Source organism: Pituophis catenifer, unplaced genomic scaffold (genome assembly GCF_029215685.1).
Source record: "Pituophis catenifer annectens isolate HBS135680 unplaced genomic scaffold, rPitCat1.0.hap2 SCAF_9, whole genome shotgun sequence".
NCBI lineage: Eukaryota > Metazoa > Chordata > Lepidosauria > Squamata > Colubridae > Pituophis > Pituophis catenifer.
The window spans coordinates 4,080,123-4,102,679 of record NW_027256889.1 but is presented as its reverse complement, the minus strand read 5'-3'; positions in this window follow the sequence as shown (position 1 = coordinate 4,102,679).

The following is a 22,557-nucleotide window of genomic DNA, read 5'->3' as shown; positions in this document are numbered from 1 at the left end:
TATTCCATAGAAATACTATCACTGTTAGAGGATGCATGCGAGCATAGAAGAAAAGAATTTTCTCGGTTGTAGGAAAAATGCATGTTGAAACACAGCAGGGCTGAAATTTAGAAGCTTACACAGTTATCCATTGTCTCTTCTTTCACTTCCTTTCCTATTACTTTATTTTTTTTTAAAAAAAATATTTCTTTATTACAGTCATTCGTAACCTGCCTTTGGGCTTGCCAAATCAAGGCTCCAGGCAACTGACAACATCCCTAAAATAATTCTCAACAATTACACATTTAAAAAAAAAAAAAATTCATTAATCATTGAAAAGTCAAAGCGGGGTTAAAATACCTTTTATCCCGTCCCTTCCCACCCAGCCCTCTTGGCAGGCTGAAATGTTTGCTTCTGGTGAGGGAAGTGGTAGGAGCAGGGCTGGGAGAGGTTTTATTTAAATCCTATTTTAGGAACAGGGCATGTAAAAAAAAAAAAAAAGAGCGGAATTTGGAGCGCACTGTGGCTGACGCCATTTTGACTTTTTTGACCGCCCCCCTGCAGATACCTCCGGTATCAGATAATAATAATTTCATTTTCCAGACTGGTTTGGAGGCCATCTGGACTGTGAAAAAAATGGGTCTCTCTCCGTGTTGGCACCAAGTCTAATAAACCTGCTGGCTGGGGAATTCTGGGCATTGAAGTCCACCCATCTTAAATCACACTAGGTGGGGAATTCTGGGAGTTGAAGTCCAGCCAATTTAAAGCATGCTGGCTGGGGAATTCTGGGAGTTGAAGTCCACCCAATTTAAAGCGTGCTGGCTGGGGAATTCTGGGCATTGAAGTCCACCCAATTTAAAGCATGCTGGCTAGGGAATTCTGGGCATTGAAGTCCACCCATCTTAAATCACACTAGGTGGGGAATTCTGGGAGTTGAAGTCCACCCAATTTAAAGCATGCTGGCTGGGGAATTCTGGGAGTTGAAGTCCACCCAATTTTAAGCGTGCTGGCTGGGGGATTCTGGGCATTGAAGTGCACCCCTCTTAAATCACACTAGGTGGGGAATTCTGGGAGTTGAAGTCCACCCAATTGAAAGCATGCTGGCTGGGGAATTCTGGGAGTTGAAGTCCACCCAATTTAAAGCATGCTGGCTGGGGAATTCTGGGCATTGAAGTCCACCCAATTTAAAGCATGCTGGCTGGGGGATTCTGGGCGTTGAAGTCCACCCATCTTAAAGTTGCCAAGTTTGAGAACCTCTGCGTGGTTATAACTTGATTTTTACAGGCGAGATCAACATTTTTCTCTCCATTCTCAACACCCCCCCGTGTTCCTCCCAATTTCAAAAGTCCCCAAATGACCCCCAGCTCCCCCTCAACCCCCCTCCCCCTCCCTCAAGTTACCTGCCTTGTGCTAAGCCACCATCTGAGTGAGTCGCTAACGAATCTTGCGCAACGGCTAAATCCATCCATGCTGGTTTATAAACCATAATTGACACCTTTTGCATTGTGGAATTGCTGAAAACACAGTCTAATAATTCCACAAAGCCGTCGGGATTTGAATAATCCCGGAGATGAATAAACTGGTGAGTCTTCAGCTGGAATTTCAAAAATGCTTAGGATCTTACACTCACCGGCCTGGATTTTCCCAGGTTCTGATCCCCTAATTCCTTAAGAGCTCTGCTTTTTTACTTTATTTTATTTTTTTAACACAATGTCTTTGTCTCTTTTCTTCTCTAGCTCTTCTGCAGCCCTGCTTTTCTCCTTTGTTTCCTCAAAATCAAAACTGCCATTTCTTCCTTCTCCATTCCCTACCCCTACCCCCCGCCCCATCTCCCAACCTGCTTCAGGCAGTCCTCGACTTACCACCGTTTCATTTAGCGACCGTTCAAAGTGACATCAGCACTGGGAAAAAATGCCTTATGACGGTTTTTCCAGACTTATGACCGTTGCAGCAGTGCGCCCCCCCCCCCATGGTCACAACAACAAAATTCAGATGCTTGGCAACTGGCTCCTATTTATGACGGTTGCCAGGATCACGTGATCGATTCCCTTTTGCGACCTTCTGACAAGCCAAGTCAACGGGGAAGCCAGATTCACTTAACAACCGTGTTACTCACTTAACAACAGCAGCAATTCACTTAACAACTGCGGCAAGGTCTTAAATTGGGGCAAGGCTAGTTTAACAACTGTCTCGTTTAGCAAGGGGAGTTTGGGGCACCATTGGGGTCGTAAGGCGAGGACTACGTGTATACCTGGGAAGGTATGTAAATGCCAGATCCTTTCTCCGTTCCTGCCCAGGAAAGGAATGCCTGATATTTGGGCAGAGGCCCACTTGTACATCTGGGGAGGGGGGCATGCCAATCCCTAGCTCAGTGTTTCTCAACCTTGGCCGCTGGACGATGTGTGGACTTCAACTCCCAGAATTCCCTCTGCAGAGCTGGCTGGGGAATTCTGGGAGTTGAAGTCCACACAGCGGCCAAGGTTGAGAAACACTGCTCTAGCTGATTCTTTATAAGAAATTCTCTTCCCTGGGCACCCTTTTCTCCACGCAAGGTTTCCTCCTCCTCCTCCATTTCTACAGTGTCAGTAGCTGAATTGGAGGTTTCACACACGCTCAGGGCCCTGTTCTATTTTGGTCACCCCAGCCACAAAACCAGGGACTAGCACCTTGAAACTGTTTTTGCAGTGCACGATCAGAAAGGCTAAGGTAGAGGCCCCTATGGTTCGATCTGAATTCTCCCTGTTTTTTATTTCCCCCCCCCCCCACTGGTGGCAGAGCTTCTTCTGCATGGGGCTGGTGGCCATTTTGACTTTTTTGACCATGCTGGACCCAGGGTTGGGTAGGGCCACCAGGAAGATCCATCCAGGGTCACCCCAAAACCACAGGGCATGCGTGAATGAAAGGAAGGACCTGGAAGGAGGCCCGTTTTCAGAAAATGCAACCTGCAGTTGTGTTAAGTTTGTGCAATAGGCCGGTTTGTGCAACCTGTATTTTCCACGCTGTGTTGTTTTTGTGTGTGTGTGTGTGTAGGACAAAGAAAACAGGATTCAGGGAAAATATTAGGAAGTACCTTCTGGATGTACCAAGACGTCAGTTTGCACCTTCTCCCAGGTTCTCCTCCGCTGACTCAGCTGCCCTCCTGATCCTTTACGTGGAAGAAGATGGGAGTTGTAGTCTGATGTGTGTGCCCATAAGGCACCAAGTCAAAACAGCCAACAACAGAACCTGGGGGGATGGGGGTGGAGTTAAAACTTTTGGAAGAAAGACCCCATAGTATCCACTTGGGGACCCCAAAGGGGCTAATCAATTTTCCCAATAACTCTGACAGAGGCTGTTGGGTCCAGGGGTTAAAGCACCGAAAGCTATAAACAAGGAGATGGTGAGTTCTAGTTCCATCTTAGGCACGGAAACCTGACTGGCTGACTTTGGGCCTATCAGCAGGAAACGGTGAGTTCTAGCCCCGCCTTAGGCATGAGAGCCAGTTGGGTGACTTTGGACCAATCAGCAGGAGATTGTGAGTTCTAGTCTCTCCTTAGGTAGAAAAGCCAGCGGGGTGACTTTGGGCCAATCACCAGGAGACTGGGAGTTCTAGTCCTGCCTTAGATACAAAAACCAGCTAGGTAACTTTGGGCCAAACACCAGGAGACTGGGAGTTCTAGTCCCACCTTAGGCTTGAGAGCCAGTTGGGTGACTTTGGGCCAATCACCAGAAGACTGGGAGTTCTAGTCCCACCTTAGGCCTGAGAGCCAGTTGGGGGACTTTGGGCCAATCACCAGAGACTGGGAGTTCTAGTCCCACCTTAGGCCTGAGAGCCAGTTGGGTGACTTTGGGCCAATCACCAGAGACTGGGAGTTCTAGTCCCACCTTAGGCCTGAGAGCCAGTTGGGGGACTTTGGGCCAATCACCAGAGACTGGGAGTTCTAGTCCCACCTTAGGCCTGAGAGCCAGTTGGGTGACTTTGGGCCAATCACCAGAAGACTGGGAGTTCTAGTCCCACCTTAGGCCTGAGAGCCAGTTGGGTGACTTTGGGCCAATCACCAGAGACTGGGAGTTCTAGTCCCACCTTAGGCCCGAGAGCCAGTTGGGTGACTTTGAGCCAATCACCAGAGACTGGGAGTTCTAGTCCTACCTTAGGCCCGAGAGCCAGTTGGGTAACTTTGGGCCAATCACCAGAGACTGGGAGTTCTAGTCCTACCTTAGGCCTGAGAGCCAGTTGGGTGACTTTGGGCCAATCACCAAGAGGCTGTGAATTTTGTACCTTAGGTACAAAAGCCAGCTGGACCAGTTCCCCTCTCTCTCTCTCAGCGCATCCTGTTACAAGGAATGGTGGATCAGGCCCAATAAAGAGACTTGAGTCATCTGGTAAAATATAACTCTTTTATTTGCAGGTTCATCACATTATCACTTGAATGCATCAGGAACTGGGGTGAGGAGAGGTGTGCCCACCTTTTATACCTGTGGGCGGGGATTCAGGTAAGGAGGGGCCTATGGGAGGAGCTGACCAGGTGGGAGTCTGGGTTAACCCCTGCACTACTGCACTATAGCTGATCCCTGGCACGGGCAGAGCATTTATACCTGACAAATCCCCCTCTAAATGCCTGACCCGTGTCTGTAGGCCTGACTGACTAGTTGGTACCCTGGGGTGGATGTTGAGTTTGGAAACTAAGTGTGAGTGTTGTTTGCCTTGTAGGGGTTTCGTGAGTATGTCTGCGGTCTGTTCCTCTGTATCGCAGTGTATGGCTTTTATGAAACCAATTCTGGAGAGCTGTCTAACGTGCTTATATTTTATGTCTATGTGCCTTGACCTTTGCCCTACAGCGTCGGACATGGATATCTCTATGGCGGCTTTGTTATCTTCATATATATTTATTGGGTAAGCTGGTTCTCTCCACACGCTGGCAAGTAGGTCGTCGAACCAGATGAGGTTGTTGGCGGCTTTGGAGAGGCATATGTATTCGGCTTCGGTAGTCGAAGTTGCCACCAGGATTTGTTTGCCTGAGTACCAATGCACTGGGCAGTTATTTAAGTAGAATATGTACCCAGATGTGCTTTTGCGGCCTTTGGCGTCTCCGGCCCAGTCAGCATCAGCGTAGCATGAGAGGATGGGTTCTTCGGATATTTCAGGCTCTAGGGTTAAGCATGCATTGACACTCTGTTTCAGGTATCTTAGTACCCTTTTCACTGCGTCCCAGTGGTATGTGGTGGGTTTGCTCACGTGCCTGGATAGTAAATTAACGGATAGGGCAATGTCCGGTCTGGTCCAGTTGGCGATATACAGGAGGGAGCCTATGATTGACCTGTACAGCGTGTTGTCTCCAAATTCGGGTGATTCATCATGCATGTTTTTTAGAAAGTCCGCCTGCATGGGTGAATCACATCCCTTGGCGTCTGCCATGTTGCACTTATGGAGCAACTCTTCTATCTTCTCTTTCTGCGACAGTTGGAAACCCTTTGGCGTCTGGTTGACTTGTACTCCCAGGTATCGGTTTATCCTCCCAAGGTACTTTAGGGTGAAATGCTCGCTCAGCCTGCTGGCAAAGGTGTTGCGGTTGGCTTCGTGTTTGCTGATGTATAGAATGTCATCCACGTAAACTAGGATGTATTCTGGTGAGTCCCCCTCTTTCCTGGTGAAGAAACAGTTGTCAGCTATGGTCGCCGTGAATCCCATAGACTTCAGGGCCTCTACCAGGCATTCGTACCACCGTTTGCCTGATTGCTTTAGTCCATACAGGCTCTTATGAAGTAACCAGGTGTCCCCTCTGTTGGTTTCTTTGCTGTGGGGGGCTCTGATGTATATCTCCTTGTCTAGGTTGGCGTGCAGGTAAGCGGTCTGCACATCGAACTGGTGTACTTCCATCCCTAGCAAGGATGCGATGACCAGGGCGCTTTTGACGCTCTCTGTTCTTACGGTGGGCGAATAGGTGTCTGTGTAATCCTCCGGAAACCTTTGAGCAAACCCCTGGGCAACTAATCTTGCCTTGTATAGGCTTTGGCCCCCCTCTAAGTTCTTGACTTTGAATATCCATCGGGTGCCTATTGTGTTCTTGCCCTCTGGGACTTTGGTGGGGGTGTACACCTCCAGCTTCCTCAGGCTGTCCAGTTCCTTGGCCATGGCTAACTCCCACTTTGCCCTCTCCCCCTGGGGTAGTCTTAGCACCTCTTCGTATGAGTTTGGCGTAACGTGGTTTGCATGCACGTGCATCACGTAATCATTTAACCTTTTTGGCAGCTGGTTTCTGGTCGATCTGACCGGCCTGGTTGCTGCCTGCTCAGTGTCATGCAGATATCTGGCTTCTCTTTGTGTCAGTGATTCGACACTTATCTTGGGATGATTCTCTTTCCATCCCTCAACCTTGATGCCTTGGAGGTCGGGCTTGGGCCTGCTCCCTTCCTGTTTACTCACTGTCTTGTTTTTGTTTTGGGTTTGCTCGATTGGGCTATCCTCCTGCTTGGTGGGTACCTCATTTAGGTGTAACCTGGACCAGTTGGCTTGCTCATGGAATGCCGCTGTTCTGGAGACCACAAACCTATTATTATTGTCCACAAACCTGAAGCCCTTGGTTCCTGGCTCGTACCCCATAAACCTGAGCCTTCTGGACACCTTATCCCCTTTCTTGCGCAACTGCTTGGGTATGTGTACATCAGCCGTTACACCGAACACATGTAGGTGTGCTATCTGCGGCTTCTTGTTATACATGACCTCGTAGGGTGTTTTGTCTATCACACTGGACCATGTTCTATTTAATGTATAGTTGGAGTAGACCAGGGCTTCAGACCAGAAGTGTTGGCCAATGCCCGCGTCCTCTAGGGCGCACCTGACCATTGTTTGCAGCGTGGAGTTCCGTCGTTCTGCGACCCCGTTCTGAAAGGCGGAAAACGGGGACGACGTAAAGTGAATCACGCCTTTGGACCTGAGCCAATGTGAGAAGTCCTTAGATAGAAACTCAGACCCTCTGTCGGTCATGATCTGTTTGATCTGTTTGTTGTTTTGGGTTTCTACTCTTTTATAGAATTCTTTGAATTTTTGGAAGGCCTCATCCTTTTTTCTTAAGGTGTAGACGAAGCCATATCGACTATGGTCATCCACTATGGTGAGGAAGTACCTTTTTTTATAAGTTATGGATGGCCTTAGGGGCCCTACCAGGTCCATGTGTACTAGGTCGAATATTTGGTTGGCGGCGCGTAATGACTTCTTGGGTCTGGGTTTTACTTTTAGTTTTGAACACTTGCACACCGAGCACTCGAGGTAGTTTTCACAGTTTTTTATTATGGCACCCTCGGTACAATTGGCCATTTTTTGTATCACAGGAAAACTGGCGTGTCCAAGCTTGCGATGCAGCAGGTGGGCACAGTTGTCGTGCATTGGTTTGCCTATTGAGGGTCTCCTTTGGGTGTATTTGTTGTGTTGTGTCTCTGGTGTCGTGTTGTCATTGTTATCTACCTCCCTCCCGTCTACCTGTTCACCCTCAGCCCTGCCTTGGTCAGTGTCTTCTGCATTCTCTGAGCTGGTGTTTATGCTGTGGGCGTAATCCTCACAGAAAGTTATGTATGGTAACCCTTGGTCAACGGTTACTCTCCCTATATCCTTCCCGTCCTTGCTAACCTTCACGTTGCCTTTTGAGAATATCATCTCAATCCCTGATTCCCTGCTAAGTTTTACTGCAGCCAGGATGTTGTGGGGTATCTCCGGGACTAGTAGTACCCCCTCTATTTTCCCTACGCCTGGTAATGTAATTGCCCCTTTGCCTGTTACTCTAACTTGGTTTTGGTCTGCAACTTTGATAGAAAAATCCTCTCTCTTGAATGATGAGAGTAGTTTCTGATTGTATGTGGTGTGGTTGGAGGCTCCCGAGTCCAGGAGCCAAGAGTTGGTGTCTTTGTTTTGGTGTGTGGTGTGTGTGTGCTCCCCTATCCCATATAGGGACCCTGTCCTGCTGTCGCGTGAGCTGTCCCTGTTTCCCTTCCTATCCCTGGGGATGGGTGAGTCTCTACGCCTATACCTATCTTCGGATGTGTGCCTTTCTGTTTGTCTGTACCTATGCTCTGGCCTGCCTCTCTCCCTATAGTTCTTGGGGCAGTCCCTTTTGATGTGTCCCCTCGACCCGCAGATGTAGCACTCAGGCGTGTTGTGTTGTTTCTCTTGGAAGACTACTCTCTTCTCACTCTTGTGTTCTCTGGGAGGGCCGGGGCGGCCCCTCCTCAGATTATCTTCTGCGATGAGCCTGTTGGATAGCCTCTCCACAGACAGCATCCCTAGGCTGACGGTGTCTAAGTGTGTCAGGAAGCTATTCCATGAGTGATCTAAAGAGTTGATTATCACACTCTTCATGATTTGGTCAGAAATAACTTCTCCCCTAAGATGTAGCTCTGCTCTGGTACCGCTTAAGGACACTAGGTGCTCACTCATGGGTGTCCCTGGCTTAAGTCTGGCGGAAAAGAATTCCTTGGAAATTTGTGTGGTGGTGGACACACTCTCACTATAAAACAACCCAAACATTTTCCCTATGATTTCGGATACTGTGAGGTTGTGGCCAATACAGTGGTAAATGGTGGGGGAAATACTGGCAATTAAAAGGTAGAATGCCTTATGGTGCATGCAATCTAGCTCTAAAGTCCATGGTCTCTCAGGGGGGTCATTAATAAAATGAGACATGTTTTCTTTCAGAAATACCACCTGGAGCTGCTGTGACCACTCTAGGATATTGCCCCCATCCATCCTCAACTTGGGAAAGTCAACAGGTAAGTTCCCAGCACTAGTAGTAAAATTACTTACTGCTGGCTGCTGTCCATGGTTCCTTATGTCTCTATAGCAGCAATAGGGCATAGGAACGCTTGCCGGTAATTTAAAAGTCCCGCTTTGTAATTTTTTTCTTTTTTCTTCTTCTAGACGGAAGAGCGCATGCGCGAAGTCCATTTCAGCTCCGCCGTCGCCGAGGAAGGACCTGTTCATCGCGGCTCCGCTGTGGAGGCCTCTGCCGGTCGGGTAGGCCTCGGCTTCGTACTTGGGGGTCCAGATGTGCTCCTGGGGGCGTCGTCCAGCGGCTGCTTCTCCCGAGTGAAGATCCTGGCGGCGTTGGGGCTCCGGTGACGGCTGTAAGTAGCTGCCCCAATCCATGCGGTCCGGGGTGCGCGGCCTGGGCGATCGGAGGCGCGGTGTCCCTGGGGTGCGAAGGTGGGCTGGCGAATCGCCGCGGGCGTCGGTGGCTCTTGGGTGGGCGCTCCGCTGTCCCTCTCCTCGTCTTCCCTTCTGCTTCGGCCTCTCCGGCTTCTCTTTGGTAATTTTGAGGCCTGGGCCGAAGGCGGCGGCAAGGGTCTTCATGGCCCTATCGACTTGCCGCTCGCTGGGGGTGTACCAGGGGTCGGAGTCAGATTCGGTTCCCTCTCCCTGGTCACTTTCATCATTGTTTATGGTCCGGCATTTTTCGCGCGCCGGCCATTTTAAATTCTGATCGCTGATTGGTTGGGGGTCGGCCATCTTGTCTGACCATGTGGACAAAGATGGCCGCCGTTTCAAATTTAGAGCGGGGCTTTGGGGCTCGGTGGCCGTTGGAAGTGCCCTTTTGGGCGATCCACTCACCGAGTCCAGCTCCTCAAGTTCAGAGTCCGAGCCCTCTTCGCTCCTTGCCACTTCGCGGTTGATTATGAAGCTCCGCAGGTCGGCAAGGAGGTTCTTGTCACCGGCTCGCTCTTTCAGCAGCTGCAGGACGTCGAGTCGCAGCTTCTCTTCCTCTTGGTCGTGGTGGTGGGCCCTTTTTCCTTTTTCGATCTCCCCCCTTTCTTCCGTCGCTGTGGCTTTGGGGGTGGCTGAGGTTCCTGCCTTCCCTGGCGAGTCCGATGGGTTGCTCTCCCGTTGCTTCGGAGGTGTCGCCATTCTGCAGGTAGGTATGGGTCCTTGTTTTGTGGCTTGGGATCTTTGGGCCTTACCAACCATCCTCTGCTACCATTGTGTTACAAGGAATGGTGGATCAGGCCCAATAAAGAGACTTGAGTCATCTGGTAAAATATAACTCTTTTATTTGCAGGTTCATCACATCATCACTTGAATGCATCAGGAACTGGGGTGAGGAGAGGTGTGCCCACCTTTTATACCTGTGGGCGGGGATTCAGGTAAGGAGGGGCCTATGGGAGGAGCTGACCAGGTGGGAGTCTGGGTTAACCCCTGCACTACTGCACTATAGCTGATCCCTGGCACGGGCAGAGCATTTATACCTGACACATCCCACCTCACAAGGTTGTTGTTGTTTTGAGGAAAACTCAGAGGAAGAAGGAGCATTAGCTAGGCTCACTGCCTCAAGAGTCATTTATAAAAATAATAAAGGAAGCATCCAACAGTCTTATAAACAACAACAACAACAATAACCCCACAGTCACACGATATATCCAGACCTTACCTCCCTCTCCCCTCCCCCACTTCCCCTCAGAAACCAACAGGATCGTGCGTCACTTGTGGTTTCTAATTGTCGGGGAGCCCCACGGTTGTGCGTGACACTTGCTGAGCTGCCCTGCAGCGTCCGGAGCAGCCTTGTGCAAACACACCCACTTAATTTCACTTTTATCTGCCTGCAGATCGTCCAACCTGGCCCGGAGGCGCCCAGCCTCTCTCCGTGGGTGGGTTGTTTCTTTCCGAGCGCAGACCCGGCCCTGCCCCAACGAGGTGGATCTGCCTGGTATCCACCTTCCCCTCCGAGCCAGGCCTGTCAGCGGCTGCCGGCGTGCCGTGAGCGAGACCAGGTTCCCCGGGTGATGGATGGATGGAGCGTAGTGGCGCCTCTCAGCTCCACCACATTCCACACCTTGGATTGGGGAAGAAGTCAGGTGCCGAAACGAGCTTCTCACGGCAAGAGATACAGCAGCCTTCCAATATTTTGAGGGGCTGCCACAAAAAAGGACTTGGGGTGACATGATAGTCTTCCAATGTTTTGAGGGGCTGCCACAAAGAAGGACTCGGGGTGACATGATAGAAGTCTTCCAATATTTGAGGGGCTGCCACAAAAAAGGACTCGGGGTGACATGTTAAAGTCTTCCAATATTTGAGAGGCTGCCACAAAAAAGGACTCGGGGTGACATGAGAGAAGTCTTCCAATATTTTGAGGAGCTGCCACAGAGAAGGACTAGGGGTGACATGAGAGAAGTCTTCCAATATTTTGAGGAGCTGCCACAAAGAAGGACTCGGGGTGACATGAGAGAAGTCTTCCAATATTTGAAACTTAATAATTTTAAATTGGGGTATTTTAAATTTCTGGGGTTTTAAATTGAGCCAAATCTATTTAATAATTTTAAATTTTTAACCGTTGTTTTGTCTTGTGCTTTTAAATAGGCTGTACACCGCCCTGAGTCCTTCGGGAGAAGGGCGGTATAGAGATAAATTATTATTATCATTATCATTATCATTATTATTATTATTATTATTATTATTATTATTATTATTATTATTATTATTTGAGAGGCTGCCACAAAGAAGAACTCGGGGTGGCATGAGAGAAGTCTTCCAATAATTGAGGGGCTGCCACAAAGAAGAACTCGGTGTGACATGATGGAAGTCTTCCAATATTTGAGGGGCTGCCTATTCTCCAAAGCACCTGAAGGCAGGGCAAGAAGCAACGGATGGAAATTAATCAAGGAGAGAAGCAACCAGAAATTTCCTGGCCGGGTGAACAATTCACCAGTGGAACAACTTGCCACCAGACGTTGTGACTGGTCCAACACTGGAGGTTTCCAAGAAGAGACTGGACAATGAGCTTTGAAGCTTTTTGGCTGCTTCACATTTGCAAACCCTGTTTGATTAGTTGTGTGTGTATGGTGTTTTGTGACCCTCGAAATCAAGGAACTAGCTAGTTGGGTGAACCTATCTGTGAGATCCTGGAGATTGTGGGAACTAGGTATGTGTAGTCTAACAAGGAGAAAGTCTTTGTTAAATGGATTTCACCATTGGTGTGGACACTGTGGCATTCATGGATTCAACACCTTGAAAATGGCCAGATTTTCAGCAATCCTGGTTTCTCTATCCTGGCTTAATTGCAAGGCGTGAAGCAGCCTGTTCAGCTATCTATGGTTGAGCCTCATTTATTTATTATTATTTATTTATTAGTTCAATTTATATGCTGCCCTCCTCCGAAGACTCAGGGCGACTTACAATGAACTTATAGCAATAGCCTTCATTCTTTTGTATATACCTGCTTAGTAGGGTTTTTGCCCCCCCCCATAAGCCGTGTTTCTACAAAGTCAGCTTATTGCCCCCACAATCCGGGTCCTCAATTTACCTACCTCGGAAGGATGGAAGGCTGAGTCAACCTTGAGCCTGGTGAGATTTGAACTCGCACTAATTGCAGGCAGCTGGCAGCTAAGTGCTACTTAACAGCACTTAGTCCGCTGCACCACCAAGGCTCAGGTCACATGTAAAGGTGACATGAGGCCAACAAGCCACGCCCACCAAGCCACACCACGCCCACCAAGCAGCCACACCCACAGAACCGGTAGTAAAAAAATTTGGATTTCCCCACTGTGTAGAAACTTACTTTTAGGAGTTGGGTTGAATGTTTTTCCATCGTAGTGACAATAATGCTTTGCATCCCACAATAATACTTTTAATACTCTTGAATGACAATGCATATCCCAAGTCCTTGGGAAGGACTCAATAGATGGATTAAAAAAAATGCCAACTCCAGTCTGAACATCTGGCTGACTGTGTGATGAACCATAATATTAATCACCATAATCCCTTCATATCCCATCAGAGAGAACTCAAAAGCATCTGTGGAAAAATTGCAAAGGAGAAGGGGCAGGTGCCAGAAAGAACAAAATCCTTCTAAAAAGGTAAAAAAGATGAAAAACTTTCCCCTCCCACCCCCAAACGCAGACAAAACATCTTCGATGCGTTTTTGAGACACAGACACCAAAGTGGCAGCCGAGACAATTTGCATTTTATACCCTTAAATGGACGGATTTTTTTCAATACGCGGAGCTGGAAAACGAGAATTATTGGAAACTTGATTCCCCCAAAAAGAGATCCATTGGGACTTCGTGTCTCTGGCTGAAGTGCCACGTCCAGACGTATAAATCGGATCCATAATTTGTTTTCTGAGAAAATCTTTGCCTTCCTTCACCCCCGCCCCCCAAATCCTCATTTATGATTTAATTAGCAGTCCATAGGATTGGGGGCCGGAGACCAAGTGTTCCGTTTTTCTGATAGTGCAAAATACAGACAAACAGACTTTATGCAGGGCAGGGAGGGGGTTGCAAGCCATTTTCCATCTGGGGTTTCTAAAATTACCTGCAAAATCAAAACATTCTGAATCTTGAGAAGAAGAGTTTGGCTACGAATAAGCAGGGCCCAAAACAAGGAAGGAAGGAAGGAAGGAAGGAAGGAAGGAAGGAAGGAAGGAAGGAAGGAAGGAAGGAAGGAAGGAAGAAAGAAAGAAAGAAAGAAAGAAAGAAAGAAAGAAAGAAAGAAAGAAAGAAAGAAAGAAAGATAACTTGTTTTCACAGGTAGTCCTCAACTTACAACAGTTCGTTTAGTGACCTGTTCGAAGTTACAAGGGCACTGCAAAAAGGAACTTTTTTCATACTTATGACCGTTGCAGTACCCCCAGGATCATGTGATCAAAATTCAGACGCTTGGCAACTGGCTCGTATTTATGACGGTTGTAGTGTCCTGGCCGGATTATGTTTTGCGACCTTCTGACTAGTAAAGTCAACAGGGAAGCCAGATTCACTTAACAACAGTGTTACTCATTGAACGACGGCAGCACTTCTCATAACCACTGTGGCAAGGAAGGTCATAAAACAGGGCAAAATTCACTTAACAGCTGTCTCACTTAGCAACAGACATGTTGGGCTCAGTTGCGGTTGTAAGTTGAGAGAGAGAGAGAGAAAGAGAAAGGAAGGGAGGGAGGAAAGAAAGAAAGAAAGAAAGAAAGAAAGAAAGAAAGAAAGAAAGAAAGAAAGAGGGAGGGAGGAAAGAGAAAGAAAGATGGAAGGAAAGAAGGACAGAAGGAAAGGAGGGAGGGAGGAAAAAAGAAAGGAAGGAAAGGAGGAAGGAAAGGAGGGAGGGAGGAAGTTAGGAAGGAAGGAAGGAAGGAAGGAAGGAAAGGAGTAAGGGAGGAAAAAGAGGAAGGAAAGGAAGGAAGGAAGGAAGGAAAGAAGGAAGAAAGGAAGGAAAGGAGGGAGGAAGGAAGGAAGGAAGGAAAGGAGTGAAGGAGGAAAAAAGAAAGGAAAGAAAGGAAGGAAAGGAGGAAGGAAGGAAAGAAGGAAGGAAGGAAAGGAGGGAGGGAGGAAGTTAGGAAGGAAGAAAGGAAGGAAAGGAGCGAGGGAGGAAAAAAGAAAGGAAAGAAAGGAGGAAGGAAGGAAGGAAAGGAGGACGGGAGGGAGGGAGGAAAGAAGAAAGGAAAGGAGCAAGGGAGGAAAGAAAGAAAGAAAGAAAGAAAGAAAGAAAGAAAGAAAGAAAGAAAAGAAAAGGAATTTTCTATAATGCCTGTAATTTGTTTTTATTCCTTGCATTGATTCTTCAGTTACACAGCGTTCCAGATTAGGCCAAAATCCTTCAATGAGATGTTGGGTGCCTCCAACCTGTTGGGTAAACCAGGTTTTCACCTCGAGCTACAACCTGGTTTATTCGTTTGGACGTGTGTGACCCACGGAATTGCTGATGTTCCTTGTTTTCTTGACTTCTCGAGAGGATCCCGGTTTGGGAACAGCCCGCGGTGAGCAGGGCAGCCTTTCCAGAACAGTCTGTGATATGTTGATGGAAAAAAAAAATATCGGAACGTCTCTTCAGGGAGAGAGAAGCAAATCCCGCCGGATTTCGTCTACTCCAAAGTGACTCTCTGGATTCCAGCCACGAGTTTTCATCACTTTTGCACCTGCTGCTCTTTGGAAATCCATGCTCAGAAAGCACAGAGTTACAGATGTGAGGGGAAAAACTCACCCGCTCCGAAAAGTTGAGAAGAATTTGGCTTCGGGGTGGTGGGAAAATGGGACGGGCGAAACTTTGGACATTGGTGCAAAGTTAGTGGTACAATTCTGAAGAAATCGATCAGTGTTTCTCAAGCTTGGTCCCTTTAAGACCGGGGGACTTCAACTCCCAGAATTCCCCAGCCAGCCAACATGGCTGGCTGGGGAATTCTGGGAGTTGAAGTCCCCCGGTCTTAAAGGGACCAAGCTTGAGAAACACTTGAGCTAGAGGACGCCAAATTTCACACAGGGGTCCGAAATAACTGGCTGCGTATTTGCCATCGAGTCTCTTAAATTTGAGAAGCGAAGTTTTCTTTCGCGCTCAGTTCTCACCCCTTTGCACAAGCCGGGGGCTCCTTCAGGTGCCTGGTGAGAATTGAGGAAGAAATAGGTGGGTTTGTTGTAACTGTCTAGGAGTTGGTCTTGGCTTTTGCGGAACGGCAGTTTCTCACTGACGTTGAATGTGGTTGGCGAAGGTCGGAGGGAGAAAACGCAAAGTGGTTGAGGTTACTAAACTTCCTGTGATCAAAGGAATGTCTCTTTTGCCTTTATTTTCTTTCTTTCTTTCCCTGTTTTTCTTTTTCTTTCTATCCTTTCTTTTCTTTCTTTTCTTTTTCTTCTTTTTTTCTCCCTCCCCTCCCCTCTTTTCTTTCTTTCTTTTCCTTTCCTTCCTTCTCTTTCTCTTATCTGTCTCTCCCTTCCTTTTCTCCTTCCTTTTTTCTTTCTTTCTTTATCTCTCTCCTTTCCTTCTCTCCCTCCTTTTTCTCTTTCTTCTTTTCTTGTCTGTCTCTCCTTTCCTTTTCTCCCTTTTTCTCTTTCTTTCTTTCCTTTCTCTCTGTCTATTTTTCTCTCTCTCCTTCCTTTCTTTCTTATCTGTCTCTCCTTTCCTTCTCTCCTTCCTTTTTCTCTTTCTTTCTTTCTTTCTTTCTTTCTTTCTTTCTTTCTTTCTTTCTCATCACTCTCCTTCTTTCCTTCTCTTCCTTTTTCTCTTTCTTTCCTTCCTTTCTCTCTTTCTCTCTATTTCTTTCTCTCTCCTTCCTTCCTTATCTGTCTCTCCTTTCCTTTTCTCCCTACTTTTTCTCTTTCTTCCTTTCTCATCTGTCTCTCCTTCTTTCCTTCTCTTCCTTTTTCTCTTTCTTTCCTTCCTTTCTCTCTTTCTCTCTCTTTCTTTCTCTCTCTCCTTCCTTCCTTATCTGTCTCTCCTTTCCTTTTCTCCCTACTTTTTCTTTCTTTCTTCCTTTCTCATCTGTCTCTCCTTCTTTCCTTCTCTTCCTTTTTCTCTTTCTTTCCTTCCTTTCTCTCTATTTCTTTCTCTCTCTCCTTTCTTTCTTATCTCTCTCCTTTCCTTCTCTCCCTCCTTTTTCTCTTTCTTTCTTCCTTTCTTGTCTGTCTCTCCTTCTTTCCCTCCTTTTTCTTTCTTTCTTTCTTTCCTTCCTTTCTCTCTCTATTTCTCTCTTTCCTTCCTTCCTTCCTTCTTCCCTCCCTCCTTCCCACCCCTTTCACTCTCTCTCTCTCTCTCTCTCTCTCTCTCTCTCTCTCTCTCTCGTTCATTCTCTGTCTCCCTCCATCCTGCAATAAAAACAGTTGGAACCTATCTAAGCAATAGAAAAGAACCATAGATATCCAGGGAGAGAAAGCAATAAAAGCATAACCTTCAAGGCCACCTGTTCCCCAAAGGGATGCAACACACTCCCTTAGCCCAGGTGGGCCTGGAGGGGGAAAGGCAGACTTTCAAGGTTTCTCTTAACAAGGTTAAGACAAGGGCCTGTTTGGATTTCAAAACAGGTCTATGCGACCCCAGCCGATAGAAAGCCATAAACGTTGAGCCAACAATTGCACACAGCCCTGGAGGCAAGCATCAGAACATTGCAATGCTCTTTCTATGGCCCCAAGGAGGGGCGTTTGGAGCCAGCTGGGCTGATCTATAGCAGATACCCTTCACCCAATTGGGGTCATAAGTCGAGGACTATCTGCACACTAATATAAATATAGCTCCTACGATTGACTTATCACTACCACTAAGACAACTAAACTGCCACTAAACTACCAATCAAACAAGACAGACACAGACTTCAGAGGATCATTAGAAATGCAGAAAAAACCATGGCTACCAACCTGCCTTCCATGGAGGACCTGTATACTGCACGAGTCAAAAAGAGCCTTGGTAGTACAGTGGTTTAAAGCACCCTGTTATTAACACAGCTGCCTGCAATTACTGCAGGTTCGAGTCTTACCAGGCTCAAGGTCGACTCAGCCTTCCATCCTTTCTAAGGTAGGTAAAATGAGGACCCAGATTATGGGGGCAATAAACTGACTTTGTATAAATATACAAAAGAATGAAGGCTATTGCTTAACGCATTGTAAGCCGCCCTGAGTCTCCGGAGAAGGGCGGCATATAAATCAAAAAATTTTTTTTTAAAAAAAGAGAGAGCTGGGAAAATATCTACAGACCCCTCGCATCCTGGGCATAAACTGTTTCAACTCCTACCCTCAAAATGACGCTATAGAGCACTGCACATCAGAACAACTAGACATAAGAAGAGTTTTTTCCTGAATGCCACCACTCTGCTAAACAAATAATTCCCTCAACACCATCAAACTATTTACTAAGACTGTATTACTATTATTCTTCTCATCCTTCCTATTACCTATCTCCTCCCGCATATGACTATAACCTTGTTGCTTGTATCTCTACGATTTATATTGTTTTTATTGTTTCCTAGTATGATTTGATTGCTTATTTAGTAACCTAGGACTATCACTAAGTTTTAAATCTTATGATTCTTGATGAATATATTTTATTTTTTATTTATGTACACCGAGAGCATATGCACCGAAGACAAATTCGTTGTGCGTCCAATCACACTTGGCCAATAAAGAATTCTATTCTGTTCTGTTCTGTTCTGTTCTGTTCTGTTCTATTCTATTCTATTCTATTCTATTCTATTCTATTCTATTCTATTCTATTCAGAAGGGAAAATTTATATGCAACATTTATATTTAGAGCAACTGCGCCCTCGTGTGGTCGGAATGCAGACTGCAAAGGATTGAGAAATTCTTCACCCAAGCTGAATTTCCGCCCCTTTCCCAGAAAAATGTTCACACTTAATACTCTTAATAGAATAGAATTCTTTATTGGCCAAGTGTGATTGGACACACAAGGAATTTGTCTTTGGTGCACACGCTTTCAGTGTACATAAAAGACAAGATACACTCGCCAAGAATCATAAGGTACAATACTTAATGATAGTCATAGGGTACAAATAAGCAATCAAATCATACTAGGAAACAATTGGTATAAATTGTAAGGATACAAGCAACAAAGTTACAGTCATGCAGTCACAAGTGGGAGGAGATGGGCGACAGGGATGATGAGAAGACCAATAGCAATAATAATGCAGCCTAATGTGAATAGTTTGACAGTGTTGTGGGAATTATTTGTTTAGCAGAGTGATGGCATTCAGGGAAAACTGTCCTTGTGTCTAGTTGTTCTGGTGTGCAGTGCCCTATAGCATCATTTTGAAGGTAGGAGTTAAAACAATTTATGTCCAGGATGTGAGGGGTGTGTAGATATTTTCACAGCCCTCTTTTTGACTCTTGCAGGATAAAGGTCCTCAGTGGAAGGCAGGTTGGTAGCAGGGAGAGAGAGAGGCTGAGTGATCAGGGGGAACAGGGGAATTGACAAACTGGGGAGGGCGACCCCCACATGCCCCCCTGCTCCTGGAACGTGATGGCCCGGTGGGCCCGTTTTTCTCTCTCCGCAGGCTCCAGAGCCTTTCTAGGAGCCTGGGGAGAGCAAAAACAGCCTCCCCCCCCCACCGGGAGGCCCTCCGGAGGCCGGAAACGACTTGTATAAATAAATAAACTTCCAGTCCCACAATGATAGCTTATACAGATAGAAGTCCCTAGAATGGCTCTGGAGCCTGGGGAGAGCAAAAAACGGGCCTTCCAGTCCCACTGGAATCCGGAGGGCCTCCTGGGGGGGAGAGGCCGTTTTTGCCCTCCCCAGGCTCCTAGAAAGGCTCCGGAGCCTGGGGAGAGAGAAAAATGGGCCTTCCCCACCACCACACCCAGAGTCCCTCCTGAGGCAGGAAACAGCTTGTTTCCCTACTTCCGGTGGGCCCAGAAGGCCCATATATCAGCTGGCCATCGTGCACATGCGCACCAGAGCTGAGCTCGCATGCAAGCCGATATGGCTACGGGTGCCACCTGTCCCATAGGTTCACTATCACGGTCCTAGGCCATCATTTTATGTGATGATTATACTTCCTTGATCACATTTGTAGATTTTTTTTCCCTTGCTTGGAGCTTAAATGAGGATTTGAGACGCTTAAAGCAACCTGTTGCATTTAATCATTCGTAATTGTTTACTTATCATGTATCAGAAAAGCTTCTTGACTTTTTTTTTTTTTTTTTTGAACTCCTGTTTACTCATTTCTGCTTTATTCCTTTAATATTTCCCAATTTCTACTTGTGTCTGTTTGGATACTTTACCTGTAGAATTAAATTAGAGCCAGTTTGGTCTAGTGGCGAAGGACCTGGTGAGCGTGAGTTTATTATTAGTCCAATTTATATGCCACCCTTCTCCGTAGACTCAGGGCGGCTTACAATGCATTATAGCAATAGCCTGCATACTTTTTTGTATATACCTGCTTATTAGGGCTTTTGGCCCCCCCCCCCCAAGCAGTGTTGTTCTATACAAAGTCGGCTTATTGCCCCCACAATCTGGGTCCTCAATTTACCTCCCTCGAAAGGATGGAAGGCTGAGTCAACCTTGAGCCTGGTGAGATTCGAACTTGCACTAATTGCAGGCAGCTGGCAGCTAAGTGCTAGTACTTAACAGCATTTTAGTCCGCTGCACCACCGAGGCTCTTTGGGAGTTGTAGTCCCACCCTATGCATGAATGCCAGCTAGGTGACTGTGAGCCAATCACTAGGAGACGGTGAGTTCTAGCCCTCCCTTAGGCATGAAAGCCCATTGGATGACTTTGGGCCAATCATCAGCAGTCAGTGAGTTCTAGTCCCGCCTTGGGCATGAAAACTGACTGGGTGACTTTGAGCCAGTCCTCTCTCAGCCCAACCCACCTCACAGGGTTGTTGTTATGGGGAAAACAGGAAGGAGTATTAGGCATGTTCACTGTTTGGGAGTTATTAACAAAAATCAAGGCAGGATAGAAATAATAAGTCAAAGTTAAAAAATCTTTCTTCAGCTGATAGCCCTGGTTTCCCCTGTAATTTTAAGGGAGAGGGTTTTAGAGAGGGGAGGCCAGGCGAATGGAAGGAACTGGTGACTTAAGCCTCAAGAAACCAAATTGGGGGAGAAAAACAGCCGGTTTTGAGGAAGTGAAAGGAATGTGAGGTTTCGAATTGCACATGAATAGAGAGACTCTTGCCCGCAAAACATGCCAGCCAGCTTCATTCTACAGTAGTCATGTGGATGCCTCCTGTTTTGAGAGATTCCCATTCCCCCTGCTCCTCCCAGGAGGAGCAGGGGGAAATGACAAGATGGGGGGGGGGAGAGAGAGAGAGGGAGGGAGGGGAAGGGAGAGGGAGGGAGGGGAAGAGAGAAAGGGAGGGAGGGAGGCTGGGTGATCAGGAGGAACAGAGGAATTGACAAGATGGGGGAGAGAGAGGGAGGGAGAGGGGGAGGGAGGGGGAGAGAGGGAGGGAGGGGAAGAGAGAGAAAGGCTGGTTGATCAGGAGGAACAGGGGAATTGACAAGATGGGGAGAGAGAGAGGGAGGGAGAGAGAGGGGGGAGGGAGGGAGAGAGAGGGGGAGGCAGGGGGAGAGAGGGAGGGAGGGAGGGAGAGAGGTTGGGTGATCAGGAGGAACAGGAGAATTGACAAGATGGGGAGGGGGGAGAGAAAAAGAGAGGGAGGGAGGGAGAGAGGCTGGGTGATTTATTTATTTATTTATTTGTTTGTTTAAATTTCTATACCGCCCTTCTCCAATGTAGGACTCAGGGCGGTGAACAGCCAAAGTAAAAACAAGACATACATACAAAACATACAAAATCTAAAAAAGAATAGAATAGAATAGAATAGAATAGAATAGAATAGAATAGAATAGAATAGAATAGAATAGAATAGAATAGAATATTTTATTGGCCAAGTGTGATTGGACACACAAGGAATTTGTCTTGGTGCATACGCTCTTGGAGTACATAAAAGGTACGTTCATCACGAATCATAAGGTACAACACTTAATGAAAGTCATAGGGTACAAATGAGCAATCAGGAAACAATATCAATATATAGGGAATTATTTGTTTAGCAGAGTGATGGCGTTCAGGAAAAAGCTATCCTTGTGTCTAGTTGTTCTGGTGTGCAGTGCTCTATAGCGTTGTTTTGAGGGCAGGGGGTCTGTAAATATTTTCACAGCCCTCTTTTTGACTCGTGCAGTATGCAGGTCCTCCATGGAAGGCAGGTTGGTAGCAGGGAGGGAGGGAGAGAGGCTGGGTGATCAGGAGGAACAGGGGAATAGACAAACTGGGGAGGGGGGAGAGACAGAAAGAGAGAGGGAGGGAGGGAAGGGAGGAGAGAGAGGGAGAAACCACAATGACATCATTGTGGAAGTTGCAAGAAAAAAAACACCCCTAAATTATTCTGATTTTAATTTGAATGTTTATTGATTGTATTGTACACCACCCACAGCCTATATCGCTCAGGCAGATGGGCAGTTTAGAAGTATGAAATATAAATAAAAAATATGATTCGCAAAACACCTGGAGGATGACCTCAACAGCACACACACAAATACAAACACACACACACAAAGCACATTATTTCTTCCCCCACCCCCCCTTTGCTGTTTGCAGGGAAACTCCCTCCTCTGAAGAGCAACAGGTGGAGGAAAGCGATTCTAAAAATATTCTAAAAATAATTGAGGATGTAATTATTTTCCAAGCTTGTGCATCTATGCATGCATGCATGAGAAGGCGGAGACCACTAGGGGGCGCTGGATGCTTGTAAAACCAGCAAGATCTCTCCAGAGTGACCAAAAAAAAAAGGTGGAAAAATGATTTTATTCAGATTCCGGAAATAAAAATTAATACTCTGAGAAAATGACCTGCAGATCCCTCTCCCCGCCTCTCCCCCCCCCCCTCCAAGCATTTCTGAAAACTGCCCTGGGTTGAAAATAAGTCCCAGTGTCGAAATCTAGCTTATCAGGGAAAACACTGATCTTTCATCCAGTTTCCTTGCTCTGCTAGTTTTCTACTTGCGGGGAAATGGAAACAGCGACGTGAGGTTAGAAAATGCTACTCTCCATAGTATATAACTAGGGCAACTTGGTTTATCTCGTAAGAACGTTGTCAGGAGACGCTGCCAAGCCTGTAAATCTTGGAAAACGTTCCTTGGTGAAGGGCAGGTAAGTTTTGCACCATGTGCTTCAGCTTTAGCCTCTTGAAGATATCTGGACTTCAACTCCCAGAATTCCCCAGCGAGCTGTGCTTCAAAGGTCACTAAACGAGGGGTCGTAAATCGAGGCTGACCTGTATGTCTTTTCACTGGTAGAAACACATTCTGTTGGCCCATAAACCATGATTGATTGTGGCTTAGCATGCAAACTCAGTCAATGGCTCCTTTATTCCACAAACTATGGTTTAATACAACCGAAGAGGGAGGAGGG